General features: G+C 55.0%; 1 protein-coding gene across 6 annotated transcripts in view; it reads right to left on the bottom strand.

The window, feature by feature from the left end:
• LOC140386565 (hepatic and glial cell adhesion molecule-like) overlaps positions 1 to 20,410 on the bottom strand; it is a 76,883-nt gene that overhangs the window by 15,032 nt on the left and 41,441 nt on the right. The window lies entirely within an intron of this gene.

Below are 20,410 nucleotides of genomic sequence, written 5' to 3'. Positions count from 1 at the left end.
ATTAAAGGTGCTATATTTAAATGCACGCAGTGTACGGAACAAGGTAGATGAGCTTGTGGTCCAGATTGTGACTGGCAGGTATGATGTGGTAGGCATCACAGAGACATGGTTGCAGGGGGCTCAGGACTGGCATTTAAACATCCAGGGATTCAGAACCTATCGAAAAGACAGGGAGGTGGGCAGAAGGGGCGGGGTTGCCTTGTTAATTAGGAATTAAATTAAATCAATAGCACTAAATGACATAGGGTCAGATGATGTGGAGTCTGTGTGGGTAGAGTTGAGGAACCACAAAGGCAAAAAAACCATAATGGGAGTTATGTACAGGCCTCCTAACAGTGGCCAGGACCGGGGGCACAAAATGCACCACGAAATAGAAAGTGCATGTCAGAAAGGCAAGGTCACAGTGATCATGGGGGACTTCAATATGCAGGTGGACTGGGTAAATAATGCTGCCAGTGGACCCAAGGAAAGGGAATTCATTGAATGTTTACAGGAGGGCTTTTTGGAACAGCTTGTGATGGAGCCCACGATGGAACAGGCCATTCTGGACTTAGTGTTATGTAATAAGCCAGACTTGATTAAAGATCTTAAAGTAAGGGAGCACTTAGGAGGCAGTGATCATAATATGGTAGAATTCAATCTCCAATTTAAAAGAAAGAAGGTAGAATCAGATGTAAAGGTGTTACAGTTAAATAAAGGTAACTACAGGGGCATGAGGGAGGAACTGACAAAAATCGACTGGGAGCAGAGCCTAGTGGGAAAGACAGTAGAAAAGCAATGCAGGAGTCTCTGGGAGTAATTGAGGACACAGTACAGAGGTTCATCCCAAAGAAAAGAAAGGTTATCAGAGGTGGGATTAGGCAGCCATGGCTGACAAAGGAAGTTAGGGAATGCATCAAAGCAAAAGAGAAAGCCTATAATGTGGCAAAGAGTAGTGGGAAGTCAGAAGATTGGGAAGGCTACAAAAACAAACAGAGGATAACAAAGAGAGAAATAAGGAAAGAGAGGATCAAATATGAAGGTAGGCTAGCCAGTAACATTAGGAATGATAGTAAAAGTTTCTTTAAATACATTAAAAACAAACGGGAGGCAAAAGTTGACATTGGGCCGCTCCAAAATGAAGCTGGTAATTTTGTGATGGGAGACAAGGAAATAGCTGAGGAACTAAATAAGTACTTTGCGTCAGTCTTCACAGTAGAAGACATGAGTAATATCCCAACAATTCCGGAGAGTCAGGGGGCAGAGTTGAATATGGTAGCCATCACAAAGGAGAAAGTGCTAGAGAAACTAAGAGGTCTAAAAATTGATAAATCTCCGGGCCCAGATGGACTACATCCTAGAGTTCTAAAGGAGCTAGCTGAAGAAATAGTGGAGGCGTTAGTTATGATCTTTCAAAAGTCACTGGAGTCAGGGAAAGTCCCAGGGGATTGGAAAATCGCTGTTGTAACCCCCCTGTTCAAGAAGGGAACAAGGAAAAAGATGGAAAATTATAGGCCAATTAGCCTAACCTCGGTTGTTGGCAAGATTCTAGAATCCATTGTTAAGGATGAGATTTCTAAATTCTTGGAAGTGCAGGGTCAGATTAGGACAAGTCAGCATGGATTTAGTAAGGGGAGGTCGTGCCTGACAAACCTGTTAGAGTTCTTTGAAGAGATAACAAATAGGTTAGACCAAGGAGAGCCAATGGATGTTATCTATCTTGACTTCCAAAAGGCCTTTGATAAGGTGCCTCACGGGAGACTGCTGAGTAAAATAAGGGCCCATGGTATTCGAGGCAAGGTACTAACATGGATTGACGATTGGCTGTCAGGCAGAAGGCAGAGAGTTGGGATAAAAGGTTCTTTTTCGGAATGGCAACCGGTAACGAGTGGTGTCCCGCAGGGTTCAGTGTTGGGGCCACAGCTGTTCTCTTTATATATTAACGATCTAGATGACGGGACTGGGGGCATTCTGGCTAAGTTTGCCGATGATACAAAGATAGGTGGAGGGGCAGGTAGTATGGAGGAGGTGGGGAGGCTGCAGAAAGATTTAGACAGTTTAGGAGAGTGGTCCAAGAAATGGCTGATGAAATTCAACGTGGGCAAGTGCGAGGTCTTGCACTTTGGAAAAAAGAATAGAGGCATGGACTATTTTCTAAACGGTGACAAAATTCATAATGCTGAAGTGCAAAGGGACTTGGGAGTCCTAGTCCAGGATTCTCTAAAGGTAAACTTGCAGGTTGAGTCCGTAATTAAGAAAGCAAATGCAATGTTGTCATTCATCTCAAGAGGCTTGGAATATAAAAGCAGGGATGTACTTCTGAAGCTTTATAAAGCATTAGTTAGGCCCCATTTAGAATACTGTGAGCAATTTTGGGCCCCACACCTCAGGAAGGACATACTGGCACTGGAGCGGGTCCAGCGGAGATTCACACGGATGATCCCAGGAATGGTAGGCCTAACATACGATGAACGTCTGAGGATCGTGGGATTATATTAATTGGAGTTTAGGAGGTTGAGGGGAGATCTAATAGAAACTTACAAGATAATGAATGGCTTAGATAGGGTGGATGTAGGGAAGTTGTTTCCATTAGCAGGGGAGACTAGGACCCGGGGGCACAGCCTTCGAATAAAAGGGAGTCACTTTAGAACAGAGATGAGGAGAAATTTCTTCAGCCAGAGAGTGGTGGGTCTGTGGAATTCATTGCCACAGAGGGCGGTGGAGGCCAGGACGTTGAGTATCTTTAAGGCAGAAGTTGATAAATTCTTGATTTCTCGAGGAATTAAGGGCTATGGAGAGAGAGCGGGTAAATGGAGTTGAAATCAGCCATGATTGAATGGTGGAGTGGACTCGATGGGCCGAATGGCCTTACTTCCGCGCCTATGTCTTATAGTCTTATGGTCTAAACATTGGGAGAATATTGAGAAGTGCAGAGTAACAGAGGGATTTTGGAGCGCATGGGGCGTCATTCTCCGACCCCCCAGAGGGTCGGAGAATGGCCGTTGGCTGCCGTGAATCCCGCCCCCGCCCCCGCCGAAGTCTCCGAAGGGAGAAAAGTCGGCGGGGCGTTAATGGCGTCGCTGCCGCGGAGAATGTCACGGGTCTGCGCAAGGCAGCCGATTTTCGGCCTGCCGATATTCTCCCTTCCGGATGGGCCGAAGTCCCGTCGACGTGATGACCGTTCACGTCGACGTGAATCAAACCTCCTTTTCATCGGCGTAACCCGGTGCTCCAGGCTCACGCCGACCTGCGTGGAGGTGAGTGACGGCCTGGGGGGTTGGCTCTGGGCAGGAAATGGCATGGCCGCAGTCTGATTGCGTGAGGAGAGGTGTGTCTCGGGTTGTGTGTGTGTGTGTGTGGCGGGGGGGGGTGGTTAGAGTAGGCTGGGCTCCGGGGGAGTGCCAGGAGGGGGTCCGTGCCGGTGTGGAGGTTGCGGGGGGGGTCCGTGCCGGGGCGGAGGTTGGGGGTTGGGGGGGGGTCAGTGCTGGGGTGGAGGTTGGGGGGGGTCCGTGCCAGGGTGGAGGTTGGGGGGGGTCCGTGCTGGGTGGAGGTTGGGGGGGGGGTCCGTGCTGGGGTGGAGGTTGGGGGTTGGGGGGGGTCCGTGCTGGGGTGGAGGTTGGGGGGGGTCCGTGCCGGGTTGGAGGTTGCGGGGGGGGTCCGTGCTGGGGTGGAGGTTGGGGGGGGTCCGTGCTGGGGTGGAGGTTGGGGGTTGGGGGGGGGTCCGTGCTGGTGTGGAGGTTGGGGGGGGTCCGTGCCGGGGTGGAGGTTGGGGGTTGGGGGGGGTCCGTGTTGGGGTGGAGGTTGGGGGGGGTCCGTGCCAGGGTGGAGATTGGGGGTTGGGGGGGGGTCCGTGCTGGGGTGGAGGTTGGGGGGGGTCCGTGCCGGGGTGGAGGTTGGGGGTTGGGGGGGGTCCGTGTTGGGGTGGAGGTTGGGGGGGGTCCGTGCCGGGGTGGAGGTTGGGGGTTGGGGGGGGGTCCGTGCTGGGGTGGAGGTTGGGGGGGGGTCCGTGCCGGGGTGGAGGTTGGGGGGGGGTCCGTGCCGGGGTGGAGGTTGGGGGTTGGGGGGGGGGTCCGTGCTGGGGTTGAGGTTGGGGGGGGTCCGTGCCGAGGAGGGGGATGGGAGGGCAAGTGAGTTGGTCCACCTGGCCAGGTGCCAGCCTCCAACAGTTGGACCCATGCGGTCCATGCCACCTGGCTGGGGGGAGGAGGGAATATGGGCAATGATGACATGTCGTCGTTCCCCTCCCCCCCACCAGGCCGTCATGTTTTCAGATCATCCAGCGAGTCATGTCTATGTTGCCCTGGATGAGGAGGAGGAGGAGGAGGAGGAGGAGGAGCGTGCCAGAGAGGCGGCGCAGTCTGCCGCAGAGGGGCAGGCGGCAGCCGCCCAGGCTGGAGGGACACCTGACCGACAGGACGAGGAGGGGGAGGAGGACGTCGCGGCCCCACAGCAACGGAGGCACCCGAGGGCGCCCCGTGTGTACCGGCCCCGGCAGTCATACCAGGACCTCACGGACCGGGAATGCAGGAGGAGACTCCGGATGAGCCGGGAAACCGTGGCACACATCTGCCACCTGCTGGCACACCTGTCACCGCGTGGCACTGGCGGGGGACACCCTCTCCCCGTGTCCGTCAAGGTTACGGTGGCCCTGAACTTTTATGCAACGGGGTCATTCCAGGCACCGAGTGGGGACCTGTCCGGCATATCGCAGACATCGGTGCATCGGTGCATCCGGGCAGTGACAGATGCCCTATATGCCATGGCGCACCGCTACATCCACTTCCCCGTGGACCGGGCCAGCCAAGATGCCCGGGCCGTGGGCTTCTCTGCCGTTGCCGGGTTCCCCATGGTCCAGGGCGCGATCGATGGGATGCACGTCGCCGTGCGGCCACCTGCAGATAACAGGGCCATGTTCACTAATAGGAAGGGGACCTATTCGATGAACGTACAGGTGGTCTGCGACCACCGCATGATGATCCTGCACGTCTGCGCCCGTCACCCAGGCAGTGTACACGACTCATTCGTGTTGTCGCGGTCATCCATCCCCGGCATGTACGAGGGACGCCATCCCCGGCTGAGGGGCTGGTTGCTGGGCGACAGGGGCTACCCATTGCGATCGTGGCTGATGACGCCTATACGGAGGCCACGCAATGAGGCGGAGAACCGCTACAATGATGCCCATGTAGCGACAAGGGGAGTGATAGAGAGGTGCTTTGGCGTGCTGAAGATGCGTTTCAGGTGCTTGGACCTCTCTGGGGGCACCCTCCAGTATCGGTCAGATAGGGTCGGCCGCATCATTGTGGTGTGCTGCGTCCTGCACAACATAGCCCAGCAGAGGGGCGATGTGCCGCAGGCAGAGGAGGGCGGAGTGGAGGAGCAGCAGGAAGAGGCCCAGTCCTCCCCAGATGAGGGGGATGGGGGCAATGGTCAGGGCAGATGGGGTAGACACAGGCGGGTGGCTGTCCACCGTTACCGGCTGGCCCAGCGGGCACGGGGCAGACTGATAGACGCCCGCTTCACTGACTAGATGGGCGTGGGAATCGGGTAGTATGGCCACAGACCGCACACCATGGCAACAGCCGACCACCCACACCCCCCACCCATCCACCCACCCAGCACCCTCACCCCCCTCCCCAACCCCACCCACCCCACCCGCATGCACACCACCCCGCCCCCCCCCCCATTGCCGATCCACCTGCGGCACAACGGGCCGGGCTCACCCAGTTGCGGGTGGACGCGTGTCTATCGCAGGCCATGGAGGATGATGACAACCCGCCCTGCGATGAGCTCCTGGCTCTACATCGTTGGACGATGTCTGACCCATGGCCACAGTACCACCATCCACCCGGACCACCCCTGCATGCGGCTGTGACACTGCAGCGCACGGTCCCGTCCTCTGCCCGGGGGATGTTGATGGCGGCCCAGGGGAAAGGGGGCAGACTCACCTGGGGCTGAGGTAAGACCACCCCTCACACACACACTTGCGCTCAACGTACATGACACCCCCGCACACTTTGGACAGAGCACAAAGGCAGCTTCGGTAGATGTAACATTGACTTTAATAACCAAAGGAGTTCATGCACGTGCCCTAGCCCCTAAAACTCATCTGTGCCCTGCACCCGTGCCAACTTACTCAGTGTCTAATTGTTTGGCCTTACGGGCCCTTTGACTACGTCTACGTGGTTCCCCAGATGGTACAGCAGAACTAGAGGTGGGCTCCTGTGTTTCCTGCCCTCTGACACTGGATCCCTTTGGCGGCCTTTTCCTGGGGCGTCCTGGCCTAGATGGGCCAGGCTGCGGCCCGGGCGACTGGGATGGCGAGCTGCCAGCCTGTCCTGCCCGTTGCCCACCCGATGCACCTGGGACGGAAGGGGGGAGTCCGAGGTGTCGCGGTGTACCGGGACCTCCCCTACAGAGGGAGCCGGGACGGACCACACCACCTCCTCCTCCCTCGGGGTGCCCGATGGCCCCCAGGCCTCTACATGGGTGGGGGATGCGAACGGACTGGCCATCCGACGCCCCCCCCGACATCTGGCGTTGCCAGACCTGGAGGCCCGTGCTGGTATCGATAGGGGTCTGCAGGTTTGCAGCCATGGAGCCCAGGGTGTTGGCAAACCCTGTCTGTGACAGTGCGACGCCGGCTCGCACATGGCCACTGGCGCCGATGCCCTCAGCGATGGCCTGCAGAGACTGGGCCATGGCCTGCTGAGACTGGGCCATGGCCTGCTGAGACTGGGCCATGGCCTGCAGAGACTGGGCTATGGCGTTGAGCGCCTCTGCCATCTGGCGCTGGCACTGGCTCATGGCCTCCTGTCAGAGGGCAGCCATTTCCTGGGCCACAGACGCCACCTGCACGGAAGGCCCCAGGCCTCGCAAACCGTTCCCCATGTCTGACACCGTCGCACCCATTGCCTCCACCGCGGACGCCACCCGTGCGGTGTCAGCCTGGGTGGCACGCATGACCGGCACCACTCCCAGCTCCTGGACGCGGGTGGACTCCTCCACCTGCGACCGCAGCCGCCGCAAGCCGCCCGTCACCCTCTTCGCTCGTCTCCGGGTCGGTGGTTGCATCGGATCTATGTGTGGGTGTGGTAACTGCAGGAACCCGGGATCCATCTGGGCGGCAGATGTTCGCTTGGCCTGGGCTGCCCTCCGACCACCCGGTCCCTCTGCTGCTCCTACCTCCACCTGCTGTACCGGGACGGCTGTGTTGTGCGCACCAGTGAGTGTACCAGACGCCTCATCACTAAAGTGCCCAACCGTGGTGAGTGTTTCTGCGATGGTGGAGGGTGTTGGTGACAGCAGTGGCGTTGTGTCGTGCTCTTCGTCCCACTCTGAGTCCATGGCACTTTGGGGTGGGGGTTCGTCTCCACCCATCCACTCTGAGTCACTGTCCGGTATTTCGTCTTCCTGGATAGTGCTGTCCCGGGTAGTGCTGTCCCGGGTAGGGGTGTCCTGTGTAGTGCTGTCCCGGGTAGGGGTGTCCTGGGTAGTGGTGTCCTGGGTAGTGGTGTCCTGGGTAGTGGTGTCCTGGCTCGGATGTGACGGGGGCCTGTGGCTGCCCCCCTCATCGCTGGGTGGTTGCTCCCGCACGTGACGGGGGTGTCGTCTCCCTGTTGCTCCAGGTCTCTCCGTCTCACGTGGTGTGCGAGGGGCATCCTGCGGGCGTCGCATGCTGGAGGGTGTGGGTCTCTCCGTCTCCTGTGGTCTCCGAGGGGCATCCTGCGGGCGTCGCATGCTGGAGGGTTCGGGTCTCTCCGTCTCCCGTGGTCTCCGAGGGGCATCCTGCGGGCGTCGCATGCTGGAGGGTGCGGGTCTCTCCGTCTCCTGTGGTCTCCGAGGGGCATCCTGCGGGCGGTCTGCATCTGCGGGGATGGGTGCCTGGACGTTTGGTCCTGCGATACACAATGAAGCATGCATGGTTAGACATCAGGCAGTGATCAGGTGATACGGGGGAGGGGGATATAGGGGAGGGGGGATATGGGGACGGGCTGTCGGTGGCTCACTCGCTAGTACGCCCCCGACCTCTGCATCAGCAACCTCCCGGTCCTCAGGTCCGCCAGCCAGTTCCAGGGCCCTTCCCTGTGTACGGTCAGTGGCCTCTCATCAGCGGGGCCTCCTCCAGTCCTCACATGCTCCCTATTGTTGTGTGCGCGCTTCTCCTGTGGGCGGGGGGGGGGGGGGTGGTGGCAGGGGTAAAAGGCAACACTGTTAGACAGGTATATGAATGCACGCCATCGGTTGCGCGTGCATTGCAGAGGTTAAGGTTAGGGCTGGATTCACTTGGGGATATGGGGGAGGGGGGGATATGGGGGATAATGGGGAGGGGGGATATGGGGGAGGGGGGATATGGGGGAGGGGGGATATGGGGGAGGGGGATATGGGGAGGGGGGGATATGGCGGAGGGGGGAGGGGGGATATGGGGGAGGGGGGATATGGGGGAGGGGGGGATATGGGGGAGGGGGGATATGGGGGAGGGGGGGATATGGGGAGGGGGGATATGGGGGGGGATATGGGGCAGGGGGGATATGGGGGAGGGGGGATATGGGGGAGGGGGGATATGGAGGAGGGGGGATATGGGGGATATGGGGAGGGGGGATATGGGGGAGGGGGGATATGGGGGAGGGGGATATGGGGGAGGGGGGATATGGGGGAGGGGGGGATATGGGGGATATGGGGGAGGGGGGATATGGGGAGGGGGGAATATGGGGGAGGGGGGATATGGGGGAGGGGGGATATGGGGAGGGGGGATATGGGGGAGGGGGGATATGGGGGAGGGGATGATATGGGGGAGGGGGGGATATGGGGTAGGGGGGGATATGGGGAGGGGGGATATGGGGGATATGGGGGAGGGGGGATATGGGGGAGGGGGGATATGGGGGAGGGGGATATGGGGTAGGGGGATATGGGGGAGGGGGGATATGGGGGAGGGGGGATATGGGGGAGGGGGGATATGGGGGTGGGGGGGATATGGGGGAGGGGGGATATGGGGAGGCTCACCCTGCCTGCTCTGACGAGGTCGTTCACCTTCTTGTGGCACTGGGTGCCTGTCCGTGGTGTCAGGGCCACAGCGGTGACGGCCTCTGCCACTTCCCTCCACAGACGCCGGCTGTGGCGTGGGGCAACTCTGCGGCCGTGCCCGGGGTACAGGGCGTCCCTCCTCTGCTCCACCGCGTCCAGGAGCGCCTCCATATCGCGTGACTCGAACCTCGGGCTGAGCGACGGCCAGCCATCCAGTCGGGTGTTGCGGTCGGGTGTTCCGGTCGGGTGGGGAGGAGCAGCGCGGCCTTATGAGCCGTCACGCCGTGCGGCGCGTATGACGCTGCACGGCGTGAACCACTGCGCAAGCGCGGATCCCGTTACGTCGCTGCTAGCCCATTTCGGGCCGGAGACTATCGACCCATTTTTCTGACATGCGCAAGTCGGATTTGCGCCGTTTTTTACGCCGATCGGCGGACTTTCCGCCGATACCGGTGAATTTCGCCCATGGTCTCTGAAGGTGGCTGAACATATAGATAAGATCAAACCGGCCATGAGGACACTTGTCTTTATTAACCGAGGCATAGAATATAAGAGCTGGGAGGTTAAGCTGGGCTTGTATAACGCAATGGTTTACCTGTAGCTAGAGCAGTGTGTACACTTCTGGGGCGGGATTCTCCGAAACCCGCCGGGTTGGAGAATCGCCGGGGGCTGGCGTGACTCCCGCCCCTGCCGGTTGCCAAATCCTCCGGCACCGGCTATTCGGCGGGGGCGGGAATCGCGCTGCGCCGGTTGGCGGGCCCCCCCCGGCGATTCTCCAGCCAACGATGGGCCGAAGTCCCGCCGCTGTCAACCCACGCCAGCCGGCGTGGATTGAACCACCTTTGGGACGGCGGGACACGGCGGCGCGGGCGGGCTCCGGGGTCCTGGGGGAGGCGCGGGGCGATCTGGCCCCGGGGGGTGCCTCCACGGTGGCCTGGCCTGCGATCGGGGCCCACCATGGCGGAGGCGGAAGAGACCCACTCCACTGCGCATGCGCGGGGATGCCGTGAGCGGCCGCTGACGCTCCCGTGCATGCGCTGTCCGGCAAAGTCAGTTTTGCGCCAGCTGGCGGGGCACCAAAGGCCTTTCCCGCCAACTGGCGGGGCGGAAATCAGTCCGGTGCGGGCCTAGCCCCTCAAGGTGAGGGCTCGGCTGCTCAAGACCTCCGCACCTTTGGGGCGGCGCGATGCCGGACTGATTCGCGCCGTTTCTGGCGCCGATCATTGTGCCGATATCAAAGAATCCCGCACCTGCTTCCTGTGTGATATGAAGTTTAATAAGGACACGGGGAGTCCACACCGAGTAAAATAAAGAAACATAGTTTGATTTACAACCCAATATGTACACTGACTGATAGATCCTACCGGGTTCCTGTTCTGGTCTCTTCCTTACTGGCTGACCTTTTATACAAAGCTTAATAGTGATTCCCCCACTCCAAGCGCAGGAGCTCGTACTCTGCACGGACCACGGGAAAGATAATCATTCCCACCCCGTAGGTCCGGTGCAGGCTTTTACAGTAGCACAGTGGTTAGCGCTGTTGCTTCACAGCTCCAGGGTCCCAGGTTTGATTCCCGGCTTGGGTCACTGTCTGTGCAGCGTCTGCACATTCTCCCCGTGTCTGTGTGGGGTTCCCCCACGTGCTCCGGTTTCCTCACACAAGTGCCGAAAGATATGCTGTTCGGTAAATTGGACATTCTGAATTCTCCCTCTGTGTACCTGAACAGGCACCAGAGTATGGCAACTAGGGGACTTTCACAGTAACTAAATTGCAGTGTTAATGTAAGCCTACTTCTGCCAATAATAAAGATTATTATTATTACATGAAGCAAGTGAACAGAGAAGATTTACAGAGGGTATTGTCCGGGTCGGAGAATTTTAATTGAAGCGTATAAAATTATGAAGGGTCATAAGATAGTTTGGATGTGGAGGATGTAATTCCAAATGATGGCTCTAGAACCAGGGGGGCTTAGATTTCAGAGAAGAAGTGGGTTTCGAGGGGATTTGAGCCAACTGATTTCACCAGAGGCCAGAAGGGATCTGATCCTCACTGATTGGTTAGTAAGGGCTAAAATCTCACAGCATTTAGGAAGCACTCGGATATACACTGGACTTTTTGGAACCTACAAGGGTACAGAGCAAGGGCTGAAAAGTAGAAATAGGTTGAAATGTTATTTTTCATCTCTCATCGACTTGATGGGAAGAATGGCCTCCTGCTATGCTATAAACCTCAATCGTTCAATTGTGAAAGCAATGTATTCATTATGAATTTAGCATGGGAAAAGCTCCATTCAGATGACATGTTTTGAATCGCACAAATCAATGGGTTAAATACAATTGAATAGATTGTAGGCAGCCAGTCAGACATAGTGACCATAAGGGGCCTCATGCACACCCTGTGATCAGGATCTCTCTCACTGAGATTTAAAGCTAAAAGGATCCACTCTCTGGGAAATCTCAAAATCATGTAGACAGCCAGTTTGACACAGGACCATAATAGGCCTCGTCCAATCTCTGTGTTGTTAAACCCCCTCATTGAGACTGGAAGCCGAATTTAGTCCATTCTCTGGGAAATCTCGAAGTTGCTTAACATTTTATCACAACAGTAAATGTCCCTCTCTTCCTCCCAACTCCATGGGCGCGATTCTCCGCTCCCGCGGCGGTTTGGAGAATCGCCTGGCGCGCCATTTTTCTCCACGACGCCGGTCCGACGCCCTCCCGCGATGCACCCAAGCGGCGGAAACGGCCCCGTCGAGTTCTGCGCGGCGCAGGCCGGAGAATCGCCCGGGACACACAAAATTGCGATTCTCCGCTACACCCGCTATTCTCCTGCCCTGATGGGCCGAGCGGCCAGCCCAAAAAAACGGCTTCCCGCAGGCGCCATCCACACCTGGATGTCGGCGGGAACAGCGTGGGAATGCTGGGGGGGGGGGGGGGGGGGGTGGTGGCGGCGGCCTGTGGGGGGGCGAGGGGGTTCTTTCATCGGGGTTGCACTCAAAAGGGGTCTGGCCCATGATCGGTGCCCATCGATCAGCGGGCCGGTCTCTCTGAAGGAGGACCTCCTTTCCTCCGCGCCCCGCAAGATCCATCCAACATCTTCTTGCGGGATGGCCTCGGGGAGCACGGCAACCAAGCATGCGCGGGTTGGCGCCGGCTGCCGCCGGCCAACCCGTGCATGCGCGGGTGACGTCAGTTAGGCGGCGGATGACGCGGCGCCACTTTTATGCGGCGCCAATGCCCGGCGCGCGCTGATGACACTGCTTTAGCGACTCGCCCCCCGAGTTTCTCGCGGCCCCGATCCTAGCCCATTTTCGGGCCCTGAATCGGTTGAGATCGGGGCCGTTTCGCGCCGTCGTGAACCTCGACGGCATTCACGACGGCGTGGGCACTTTGTCGCGGGAGCGGAGAATCGTGCCCCATGTGTTACTGTTAGGGAAACACCTTTATCTGCTGGTGTTGTCTATTGCAATGTGAAAGCTGCAAAATACTTCCAGCTCTCAGATTCTTCATTTCCTCCTGTTCCTCGTTGTTATCCTGTGGATCAAAGAATCACATTGAGAAAGGGAAGAACAAGAGAGAGAAAATCACAGAAGGGTTGACGAGCGAGTTCAGAGCCAGCATTTAAAAATGTACTGATATCCCCAACAGAGCACATTGCACAAGGAAATCACATTTTCCACCTGGCGAAGTCACTTATGAGAAGTGTAACTTCTAATTATATAAACAAAGCACAGTAAAGAGCCAAACTGCGTTGAAATGTTAACTCTGTCCTCTCCCCCTACAGATGCTGCCAAACCTGTTGGGCATTTGCAGCATTCTCCCGTTGAATAAACTTACATGGGTGGGGATACTAGTCTGGAGGAACAAAGTGATCATGGAGGGCATGATCTGGCTCCCGTTATCTTGCTGATTAAAATATCATATTGTGGAAGGGAAAGACAGGAGAGGGTGTAAATAGTGGTAAAGTGGAGAAGTGAGCTGAGAATAACATCAAAAAAATTACTGAGTGCCGATTTCTGCAACCGAGGACATTGGACTCAGTTTCCCACTGGTTAGATCATTTATGAGAATTAGAAATGCTAATTATTATAAACAAGGCTTACAAGGCAGGGTGACGCAATGTTTAGGACTGCTGCCTCACAGCACCAGGGACCCAGGTTAATTTCCGGTCTGGGTTGACTGTGTGGAGTTTGCACTTTCTCCCTGTGTCTGCGTGGGTTTCTTCCGAGTGCTCTGGTTTCCTTCCACAGTCCATCGATGTGTAGGTTCGGTGGATTGGCCATTATAAATTGCCCTTTATTGTCCAAAGATGTGTAGATTAGGTGGGGTTACAGGGATAGGGCAGGGAATTGATCAGAGTACGTGACGGAACTGTGGCACAGTGGTTAGCACTGCTGCCTCACACGCCAGGGACCCAGGTTCGATTCCGAGCTTGGAGGACTGTGTTGAGTTTGCATGTTCTCTCTGTGTCTGCGTGGGTTTCCTCCGGGTGTTCCGGTTTCCTCCCACATCCAAAGATGTGCAGCCTAGGTGAATTGGTCATGCTAAATTACCCCTTAGTGCCAAAGGTTAGATGGGGTTGCTCGAATGGGGTTGGGGAGAAGGCCTTGGTAGGGTTCTCTTTCGGAAGGTCATTGCAGACTCAATGGGCTGAATGCCCTCGTTTTGCACTGTAGGGTTTTATGATTCTTTCAGAGAGTCGGTGCAGACTCAGTGGGCTGAATGGCCTCCTTCTGCACTATAGGGATTCTATGGAATTTCTGTGCAAAGACATGTGAATGCACAAACATTGAGAGTGCACCGATAAGTGTAGAGCTACAGAGGGACCTGGGAGCCCATGTCCATGGATTGCTGAATGTGGCTGGTTAGGTAGATGAGGTGGTGAAGAAAACATGTGGCATACCTGAGTTATGGAATATAAGAGTCAAGATGTTATGGTGGGGGTTATTCCGATTTCTGATTGACAAGGGAGTCGAGGGTTATACCAGACAATCAGGCAAATTGAGTTAACCTCCCTTCAGACCAACAATGATATTATGGAGTGGCGGGCTGGTTCAAGGGGCTGAATGGTCTATTTCTGCTTTTATTATTTAAGTCACGTAATCATAGCCGTGTGAAACACTGGTTAGGTCACAGCTGGATGTACTGCTCACTGTTCTGGTCGCCGCACTATGAGAAGGATGTGGTTGCACTAGAGAGGGTGCAGAGGAGATTTCTAATGATTTGTTTTGGGACTGGGGAATTTTAGATATGTATAAAGAGAGGAGATCCTTGGTTTGTTTTTATGGAACAGAGAAGGTTGAGGGGAATTTAATTGGAGCATGTAAGGGGGCCAAGTTAGAGTGGATAGAGAGGACCTCCTGCCCATGGTTGTAAGGTTCATACCAGACGGCATAGGGTTTGAAGAAGAGATTGGTGGTTTAGAGGGGTTTTGGGAGAATATATTCGCCCAGGCAGTGGTGGAGATTTTAAATCACTGTCTGAAAATGGTCCAAAAACCACGAAGCATTTTGAAAGTATTTGGAGATGCTTTTTAAATGCTGTAATCAACAGGACTACAGATAAGAACTGGGAAGTGGTAACTGTACATTTTGAACCATTTGGTTGCATTAGAGAGGGTTCACAGGAGATTTATGAGGGTGTTTGTTGCCTGGGCTGCAGGATTTTAGTTCAGTAAAAAGATTGGGCGGGGTGGGGGGTGGGCGGAGTTGCTTTCCTTGAAAGCATGGAGTCTGAGGAGAGACCCAATTGAAGTGCACAAAATTATGAGGGGTTTTTATCTCATTGTGAACAATTCTGGGGCATCGAAGCCTGGTAACGGTCCAGAGGTTTCAAATGAATTAGAGAGGATATGGGGTGGTGTGGGGTTGGATATCAATACCTGAAAGTGCCAAAGTAGCAGAAACTCACAGAAAATTGACAATGTTGTAATGATGCACTTTCAGAGTCTTCATTCGTGAACAATAAAGCATTTATTTACAGGAGCAGCAGCACCGTGGCCAGCACCTGGCTGGAGTGCTCTTTCGGAGGGTCGGTGCAGACTTGAGGGCCGAATGACCTCTTTCTGCATTGTAGTGATTCTATGATTATAGCTTTGGAATGCCTCCTGTCTAAGAGAACTCCTACTTCCACTGCGGTGATTACTCACACTGAGTCTTAATCAGATACACAGGTCAGATGACTCTTACTCTGCTGTGCTGCTCTTAAAGGCACAAACACCGCGTGCGGGATTCTCCATCCTTCTGCACCAGTTTCCTGGTGTGGTGCACCCCTGCCGGCAGTGGGATTCTCCATCTCACCAATCGGCCAATGGGGTTTCCCATAGTGGACAGCCCCGCGCCATCAGGAATTTCCCGGGTGTGGGTTGTCATGAGAATGTCGTTTTAAGCAATGGTGAGCTGCTCATGTTACTGCAGTGATGTCAGAGTGTGGGTGGAACTGAGCTCTGGTTCTGCTTTTTAGTTTCACTTTGAGAAAAGCTTGGGTGTGTCTGTCTTTTTGGTTTCGTTTTGCAGTGTGTTGCAGCTGAAGTTTGCCAAAGCAGCTGTACTGTTGATCTCTCTGCCATGAAAGACTATCTCTTGATCATTTAGTGAATTCAGAAATTTAAATGTTTTCAGTATTGAATGTAAACCCTGATGTGCTTCTGTTTAAAGGTTGTTAAGTCTCTTGGATGTTAAAATGACAGCTTAAAGGATTTCTTAGTGTTGTATTCTTTGGGGGTTATCTTTGAATTAATGGTTGCTAAGATAGTCACTGTTTGTTTTAAAGAGGTTAACTTGAATTCATAGAATAAACATTGTTTTGTTTTAAAAAATACTTTCCATTTCTGCTGTAGAAATGGGCTCTAGAGTGGGCCGTGTGCTCCCCATACCACAATCTATGAAAAGTTGTGGGCCAGGTGAACTCCATGATACACTTTGGGGTTCTCTAAACCCTGGCCCATAACAGGGTGCACAGCTGGTGCAATGGAGAGAATCCCGACAGCAGAGAATCCAACCCCATATCCCTCCCCCGTTTTCTCCTCAATATATATTTTCTCAGTCCTAAATTCTAATCAAACATTTTGGGTGGAATTCTCCATCCGTTCACGGCAACGGGATTCTCTGTCCCTGCTGCAGTGAAGGGGAAATTTTGCTGAGTGCCAAATGATCCCTTCTCGCTCGCAGCAGTAACGGGGTGGACTCGCAACGGAGAATCATGGCCTACATACATGAGTTGGACAATTATAAATGGAGTCTTTAAGTTTTGTTTGATTGAAGCTCATCAGTTCAGCATTTGCTGCCACGGCAACCCGCAGGCGATTCTGCATGTCGGGAATCTCTCACTCAACCTCAGCTTCCTGCTTTTCCCGTGCTTCAGGACAACTTGCTGAAGTTCACTTGGCGATATTAGAGCCAGGTCTCCTATCCCCCAGCCGTGTGTTTCTTGGCGGTCTGCCGTTCGCTGGCTGCGGGATTCTCCCTTTCCGCCGCTGGTCATTGGGATTTCCCATTGAAGACCCCTCCAACACCACTGGGAAACCAATGGGCAGGGGTGCACTGCCAGCAGGAAGACAGAATCCCAACAATTGGAGAATTACACCTTATTTTTAAAGTTGCAGCACTGTGTTCTGGTGCCTTTTGTTTTAAGGGGCGTCATTCTCCGACCCCCCGCCGGGTCGGAGAATGGCCGTTGGCCGCCGTGAATCCCGCCCCCGCCCCCGCCGAAGTCTCCGCTCCCGGAGATTGGGCGGGGGCGGGAATCCAGCCGCGCCGGTTGGCGGGACCCCCCGCTGGATTCTCCGGCCCGGATGGGCCGAAGTCCCGCCCAGGAATTGCCTGTCCCGCCGACGTAAATCAAAGCTGGTATTTACCGGCGGGACCAGGCAGCGTGGGCGGGCTCCGGGGTCCTGGGGGGGGGCGCGGGGCGATCTGACCCCGGGGGGTGCCCCCACGGTGGCCTGGCCCGCGATCGGGGCCCACCGATCCGCGGGCGGGCCTGTGCCGTGGGGGCACTCTTTCCCTTCCGCCTCCGCTACGGCCTCCACCATGGCGGAGGCGGAAGAGACTCTCCCCACTGCGCATGCGCGGGAAACTTTCAGCGGCCGCTGACGCTCCCGCGCATGCGCGGGGAAACTGACAGCGGCCGCTGACGCTCCCGCGCATGCGCCGCATTTCCGCGCCAGCTGGCGGGGCAACAAACGCCATTTCCGCCAGCTGGCGGGGCGGAAATCCCTCCGGCGTCGGCCTAGCCCCTCAATGTTGGGGCTAGGCCGCCAAAGATGCGGAGACTTCCGCACCTTTTTGCCGGCGCGATGCCCGTCTGATTTGCGCCAGCTTTGGCGCCAGTCGGCGGGCATCCCGCCGTTGGGGGAGAATTTCGCCCCAGATTTCAAACTTTTGTAACTGCGGCAATTCTTTGTCGTGCGCTGTGTGCTGGGGGGTGGGGGGTGCGGGAGGCTTCTCATCCCTTCAACCATCAGACACATTTTTTTTAAATTAAAGCGACTGTGCTCCTCTTTCTTCCAAACAGCAGGATTTTCTAAAATCAAACCTTAAGTTCCTTTTAAAAACAAAATTAAAACCACAGCTCTTGCTCCGGAGGTTTATTTTCTCTTATTTTTTTAACTCTTTACGGTTGTTTTTGAACTTTTGAAGCTGCTAGCCAATGCAGGCTTTTGTTTCTGTGTCTGTCTTTCAGCTTCTCTAATGCACTGAGCCTCCCAGGGACTGTCACCTAGTCTACAAGGTTAGTACAGGTACTTTTTTGTATTTTGCACCCCCTCCTTGTTGAGTCCGTCGCTGAGGTCTTGCTGTGTTCTCTTCATTGCTCGCCCATCTTGTAACTGTTCATGTTTTCTGGTTCGACATGATGCAGTGTCTGGCAATATCTCAATGTCTCAGATGGTCTATTCGTTAAGTATTTCTGAAACTGTTTCTCGGACTTCCATTAAAACAGGGTACTCACGGGTGTCAGGCTAGAGGCAGTGTCAGGTTGGTTCATCCCTTTTGCCAGATGTAATGATACACCTCCAGGGACTTCATCGGTGAAAAATAATTTATTTTGAAGAATGAACAATGACAGCAGCATGTCTGCTGCTCGTTCTGGACTATCTCTTGACTAAGAGGACCCCACTTTCAGTCCTGACTGGTCAACCAGGTCAGGTGACCCTTACTCTGCTGTGTTGCCGTTAAAGGGACAATCACCACAAAAGGTACTTGGATATCAAGCTGAAGATCTGTAATCCACATGATGGTGGAACAAGAGCTGGAAAGTTTAAATCTGCTGGATATCTACTTGTCAGCTGGTGGGGAGGCTGAATGGCCTCTTGGTATGCTGCACAGTTCTTGGATTCATTACTTAAAGCTATCAAAGCATTGCTGTCTCACAGCCCCAGGGATCTGGGTTCAATTCCGTCCATGGGTGACTTCCTGCCTGGGTTTCCTCCAGGTGGTCCGGCTTCCTCCCACAGTCCAAAGATGCTCAGGTTAGATGGTTTGACCATACTAAATTGCCCCTGTGTTCAAATGTTAGGGGATGGGGCTAAGGATTGGGCCTAGGTCGGGTGCTCTCTCAGTGGGTTGGTTCAGACTCAATGGGCTGAATGGCCTCCTTCTGCACTGTGGAGATTCTAGGATTCTATGAATGTATCCCTGCGAATTGGATACGTGGTAATGTCTGTTGCAATGATGAATGGATGAATAACCCGCAGGCAGGTCAGCCATACACAACAAACCACAACAGTCCCCTTTCTCACACTACTTACTTTATGTCCTCATTGACAGCGGAAGCCAAAATGATCCATGCTGCGAGAGATTGCAAAGTCGTTTCCCATCGTCACATGACAGTAAATGCTTCTCCCTTCATCCCGCATCTGTGGATTACTTCAGGGGGACCCCGTCATCTGCTGCCATTGTGTATCGCAATGTGAAAGCAGCACAATACTTACAGCTCCCAGTTATGCATAGATAGTTACTGTATAGATATAACATAAACGGCTCAGAGGAGATTCAAGGGGATTTTTTTCATCGCCCATCCTGTTCCTTGTCAATATCCTGCTGATTAAAGTATCCCATTCAGAAGGGGTGGGACAAGGTCATGGGGGGGGACGGGACGGACGACAAGGTCATGGGGGGCCGGGGGGCCGGTGGCAAATTGGGGCAGTGGGTGAGCGAGTCCAGGATTAAAATGAAGAAGTTACTGAGTGTTGGTTACCCCAAAACAAGAGGTTGCTGGACTCCAAAGGCCATCAATTTTTAAATTGAGAGATCATTTATTAGATGTGTGAATACGAACTATTAAACACAAGGAGCAGGATTCTCCACCCAGCTATGTTCTACTCCGCATGTACAGTAAAGGCCGTTGGAAAATCATTAGCGGGTGTGACCTGGTATTCTCCGGGGCCACCACGATGCTCTGCATCCTTCAGGAAGAATTACCAATGGCGAGTTTCACTTGTGGTTTTAAAAATTGGGAAACAGGCGCCGTGGCTGCTGATGGAGAGAGAGAGGAGGTCGGACATGTTCGCAGAGGCCAAGCTCAAACAGCTTCTGCTGCAGTCCCGGGCTCTGCGTCTGCATCTCCACTATTGATGGGACCGCCCTTTCCAGAAGCCCAAGACGCATCTGGATGGCAGCTAGTCCCTGAGGTCAGGCCACCCTCCAATGGTCCGCCCTCTCGGGGATTCCTACCTCCACCTGCTGTACCGCTGCACATATGTGGTGCACACCAGGAATTGCTCCAGGAGCCGCTTCACTAACATGCCCACCCGAGGTGAGTGTCTATGGAATGGTGGAAGGTGTTGGAGACAGCTGAGACGGAAACTCGGTGTGGTCCCCGGACAGTTGCTCCAGGGTACCTCGGACTGGGGTTCTGGGGCTGCTGTCATTGTCCATTGCCTCATCATCATTGGTATCCACGTGGGGTTGGGGTCGGGGGCAGGGGACAGTAGAAGGACCCACCTCTTCACCAGGTGATCCTGCAAGACACAACATATGATTGACCCGCGGGTTGGGGTGGTGTGGGGGTGATGAGGAGGTGGTATGGGGGTGGTGAGGGCATGGTGAGGGGGTGATGTAGGCCTGGTGAGGGGGTGGTGTGAGAATGGAGTGTGGGTGGTGTGGGGGTCATACCACATGTACAATGGGGAACCGGAACTCAGCGGGTGCTCACTTGCTCACCCGATACTCCACTTTGGCGACTGCCCCCTCCCCCCCCCTTACAGGCCCACCAGACAGGTCTTGTGCCCACCCCTCTGCTGCGGTGAGGTGACGCATATCCAGCGGTCCCCTTCCTGTCTTTTCTTCCTCCCGGCTGTTATGCATCACCTTCTCCTGGAGTGCGGGGAGCGGGGGGGGGGGGCAGAAAGTACAAATTATTAGGCAGTCAGTGCATGCAGCACAGAGGGTGGGCAGCTGGTGGCCTTCGTGGT

The sequence above is a fragment of the Scyliorhinus torazame genome, chromosome 12 (genome assembly GCF_047496885.1).
Source record: "Scyliorhinus torazame isolate Kashiwa2021f chromosome 12, sScyTor2.1, whole genome shotgun sequence".
Lineage (NCBI taxonomy): Eukaryota > Metazoa > Chordata > Chondrichthyes > Carcharhiniformes > Scyliorhinidae > Scyliorhinus > Scyliorhinus torazame.
This window is presented reverse-complemented; position numbering and strand designations above follow the sequence as displayed.